Source organism: Aulonocara sp. 'chitande type north' Nkhata Bay, linkage group LG22 (assembly GCF_057382095.1).
Source record: "Aulonocara sp. 'chitande type north' Nkhata Bay isolate Kocher_YH1m ecotype deep benthic linkage group LG22, A_spYH_male_GT1.1, whole genome shotgun sequence".
NCBI lineage: Eukaryota > Metazoa > Chordata > Actinopteri > Cichliformes > Cichlidae > Aulonocara > Aulonocara sp. 'chitande type north' Nkhata Bay.
The window spans coordinates 24,205,312-24,210,197 of NC_141364.1; the positions used below are offsets into that span (position 1 = coordinate 24,205,312).

The 4,886-nt window shown below is 43.3% G+C and overlaps 1 long non-coding RNA gene across 1 annotated transcript; it reads right to left on the reverse strand.

Annotated features, from left to right (window-relative positions):
• Positions 1–2,662: 2,662 nt before the first annotated feature.
• LOC147304255 (uncharacterized) lies at positions 2,663–3,838 on the reverse strand. Its single transcript, XR_015126944.1, has 3 exons — positions 3,707–3,838; positions 3,359–3,425; positions 2,663–3,191 (listed from the first exon to the last, which is right to left on the reverse strand). It is a non-coding gene; the product is annotated as an uncharacterized LOC147304255 (long non-coding RNA).
• Between the last annotated feature and the right edge of the window lie 1,048 nt (positions 3,839–4,886).

Here is a 4,886-nt window from a genome sequence, read left to right on the forward strand (position 1 = left end):
AGGTACATTTGTGTCAGACTTATGTGCTACTATTTGTTGAACAGCACTGAGTTCAGCAATCACTGTTTTTGGTGTGATCGTTACATCATGGGCGGTTTCATTTTTGACTATCACTGCCAATGTGCTCGCCCTTTTCTTAGGCAATGTGACTAAACAATTCGCTACCAGTAGGCCACCAGGCAAGGAGGGTGTGGTTGGTTGCTCTACCAAGGCCCACTTTTCATTAAAGGAGCTCCTAACAAGGGCTACCCCTTCTAAAGCAACAGTCCGTCCAGCAGGAATCGTCTCAGATTTCCCCCCAGACAGTTTTACTTGGCCCAGCTTGCCATTTGGTTGCTGTCTGTGCCTAAGCTCCAAGGCTTTGAGGACTGCTCGGTAGCCATACTGGACAGGTAGGCCAAATTCATTCATGTGAGTAGCAACACTTGAGTACAACACGTCTAGTGTATTGGTGCCAATGAGAATTTGCTCTTGGGCCTTTTCTCTCATGTTTGGAACCACAAGGGCTAAAGTAGGAATCTCAATCTCCTCTCCTACAAACTCTTTGGGAAAAGTGATATCCATCTCCACATAGCCAAAATATGGAACTTGCTGTCCATTAGCTCCTTCAACCTCCAACAAATCATCTAATGATTTAATTTCTTGGTCCTTCAGATTGCTTTCATAGAAGGACCATGGGATCGTTGTAACTTGAGATCCAGAGTCTAAAAGACAGTTTACTCTTTTCTCTGCAACACACACTTCAGCAGTGCATTTGCTTCCAACTAACCTCTGTGGCAGCCCACATGGCTGACCTTTTGTCTGTCTTTTTCCTTTTTGCTTGGAGGTAGAGGGACTAGTGTTAGACTGAACTCCTGTCTGTCCCACAACAGGAGTTGCTGTCAGTTTAAATGGTGTGGGTCCACAGAGCCATTCTGTGTCTCCCACTCCTGCCGTTTTCTTTGAAATTGCTTCCTTTTTGCTGCTACTAGCACGGGGTTAGCCTCATTACTGCATCTCAAGGCTACATGGCCATCCTCTCCACACCGAAAGCAGTACCACGGGCGTGGCCTGGGAGGTGGCTGGTGCTCTGGAACAGGCACTGTCAAGGGCTGCTCAGGAGCAGGATTGGTCTGCACAGTCACCTTTGCATTTGAGTTTGCGTTGTTACCCCTGCTTTTCCTGTGGGGGGTTAACTGAGCCATTTGAGCCTGTAACTCAATAACTTGTTTCTTCAGGAGATTGGTTTCTGCTACAGCCTTAGACTCAGAGCAAACACAGGCAGTTTTCAGTTGAGACCAAACATGCTGTTTGGGTGGGGCTGGCTGTTGTCTGGAAGTACCAAGGTGCTTTTTCATACGTACTGCCTTGTTAGCATGCTTGTCTTCCTCAGTACGCAACAGGAGCAATAATTCAGCAAAACTAGGAGGGTTTTTAATTTTTTGTTCAAGCTGGAGCTCTGCTATTAAGGAGTCATCCCAGCAGCCTCTACAAAACTGCTTCAACAACTGCCTATCAAACTCATCAGCAGAGGCCCCTCCTCTCCTTGTAGCGGTGTTAAGCACAACTTGGAGTCTGTGAAGGTAGTTTGATGGTTTCTCACCAGCATTCTGCAGAGTACCCATAAACTTAGCAAACAGCTCATCTCCATCCTCCACAGCACCATAAGCTGAGTCAAGAAGCTGCAAATATGCAGAAGGTAAAGCTTGTGAATCAAGATGCCTAATGAAATCTGAAGCAGGGGGCAACAAGCTGTCAACAATCTTCCTGGAGCGACTTAAATCAGACAATGCTGGGTCTGTTAAAAGAAGTTCCACACTAGAGCGCCAGGTCTCGTAATCCGTTTCATTATTTGGCCGCGGCAATCGGCCTCCTCATTTCGCACAATATGCTCCACAACGACCTTTTGTATCTCAGGGGGGTTGAGATCACTGGGGCTTAGATCTGGGCATGAACTCACCATCACTGGTTGTATTCTCGGATGTTGCTCTTTGGTCAGGTTTTGTATCTCTGGAGCTGAGCGTAGTGCAGCACCCTGAATAGTGGTATCAGGAGCAATTCTAGATTGCATTGCACCTTGCGGTAATGATGCCGAGCTGAAATTAGGTGCCTGACTTCCCTCATGTTGACTCCTGTCCACAGGGGCATTTTCTACTGTGGCTGCAATTGTAGAGCTCAACTTAGTTAGTTCATCTTGCAAAAGAAGCTGAAATGACTTCCCTGTTAACTTAGCAATGTTTTGCAACTCAGACATGTAACTCTCAGTAGCACTATTGCTAACCACAGGGGTATAGACACTAGCAAGCGCACAGACGTGGAAAGTCACATCAGGCCGAGTAGGGCTTTTGTATTTAAATGGCAACAAAGGAGCAAGCGTTTGCAGCGCGGTACCAAAAGTGAACTCAACAATTGCATTGTTATGGAACTCTGAGTTTGGTTCATCTATACGCAGGACACGGTTAATAGAACCATGAGTCTCTAGATAGCTCTGTACCTCATTGTCCACCTCAGTCCAGGTTAACCCTTCAACCATGACAGAGTTAGGGATCTTTACCAGCTCACGTGTCACTACTTCCATGTCACCAATTTGGCAAATTACTGTTATAATGACTGGAGATAAGAATTTTTGCCCAAAAAGGAGAAAAAATGAAAACAAAGCGTCAATAGTCTGCCACCTGCTCCTGGCTGGCTCGCCAATTTTCTGTAACACCCCTTTCAACACTTGGGATACAGATTTAAATGGTTACCTGTGTGTTGGGCCAATAGCTGAGGTTCGACTACTGGAGCAGAGTGGATGACTAATGAAACGCTCTGAGAACGTGGTTTGATCAATTTGTATTGACAATTAAAGAATCTTACATACATACAATGAAAACGATAACAGTACATGAAAGGAAAAATTGGGCCCAAGTCATGGAAAATAATAAACAAAACACACACAACCCCGGGGGGATTTGACTCAGTCTCTCTCTCGTGTCAGCCGACACCCTTAAGTGTGAGTCCAGCAATGAGGATTCTCTTTGCAGGATGTGCAAAGGAGGAATGACGTGTAAATCTGTCCTACCACTTAAGTAGAGTTTGTACAGTTCACAGTTCGTCCAAAGAATTTAGTTCTCTTCTTAAAGCAATCATCTCAAGGGTCCTGGAGGGGTGGCTCGCCATCTTTGGACTGGATCATCACTGAACTGTACTCCCAAGTAAAAAAACCTGACCTGTATAACACAGTCAGAATAACATTCAAAAATCTATATTCAGTCATTTAGACATATATCCTTTCTTATGTTTCGTTCATACATACTAACAAATTTGTATTTTACCTTTCCAGTATACAGAAAGAACGACAGAATATTCCAAAACATAGACAATGATAACTTCTTACCAAAGTAACCAATAAAATGGGCTCTCCTGGAGCTTCAAAATGGCGATGGTGAAGCGTTGTAGCACAACTACAAAGAAACATAACCCCATTTTCTTTAAACTGTATTCACCTCACAATGAACGCAATTAAGGATTGATATAGGAACATATCAACATCTACAGCATACATATGACTTACAATCTTTACATGTATCGTCATAGGAAGCTAACAAACTCTAACATACAGTTTAATCCTCACAATCACACATGTACAGCCACATGGCTAATAGCAATAGCCGCGATAGCCGCTAGCATGTCATCGTTAGTGGCTTAAACTCACAATATTCTTGTTCACAACAAATTAACTCACCCAGAAGAATCCGAGCAGTAACAAACTCCTTTCTGGTTAACAACAATTTCCAGATAGTTTATTTCCACCGTACAATCCGACTGAATAAAAACAACCACGCTTTTCACTTGGAAAAAAACGGACTTTTCTTCCCCCTGTATACTTCAAGGACCATCAGGACATTATAGACATCTTCTATTTTATTAATTCTCAACAAAATAATTTAACTTAATAAAACTTAACAGTGAACTCAAAATACTAACATCACTCATAACACACTAAAACCCTTAACTCTCCAGGGTTACACTCAGGTGTGTAAAATCAATTAGCTAACAATACAGACTGCTGCTACAAACACCAGTGAAAGACTAGGTCGCTCTAAGGAGCTCAGTGAATTCCAGTGTATTACCTTGATAGGATGCCACAAGTCCGGTTGTTAAACTTCTTCACTACTAAATATTTCACACTTGTTAGTGGTATTATAACAAAATGGAAGAATTTTGGAAAGAGAGCAACTCAGCTACAACGTGGTAGGCCATGTAAAATCACAGAGTGGGGTTGGCTGATGCTGAGACACTCAGTGCGCAGTGTTCGATTTTCTTCAGCGAATAGTTACAGACCCCCAAACTTCATGAGGCCTTTAGATTAGCTCAAGAACAGTGCACAAAGAGCTTCATCAGTGCACTGCAAATTTTGAGATGCAATGATGTAAGCCATACCAACACTGGACTCTAGGAGAGAAGAGTTGCACTTGTCTGCCTGGAAATCTGATAGATCAGTTTGGGTTAGGCAGTGGCTACGAGAACAGTACTTGTCTGGCTGCATTGTGCCAAGTCTAAAATTTTGTGGAGAGGAGATTATGGAGTGGGGTTGCTTTTCAGGAGTTGGATGAGCAAGTTTGATGTGGAAGAAGTTGACTGGCCTGCACAGAGTCCCGACCTCAACCCGGTAGAACAGCTTTGGGAGACAGCTTTCTCATACAACATCAGTGTCTGACCTCATAAATGTGCTTCTGGAAGAATGGTCAAAAATTCTGATAAACCCACTCCTAAACCTTGTGGAATGCCTTCTCAGTGGAGTTGAAGCTCTTATAGCTACAAAGGGTGGGCTGACATCATATTAAACCCTATAGATTAAGAATGTCACTCAAATTCATATGCGTGTGAAGACAGATGGCCAAATACTTTTGGGAATATAGTGT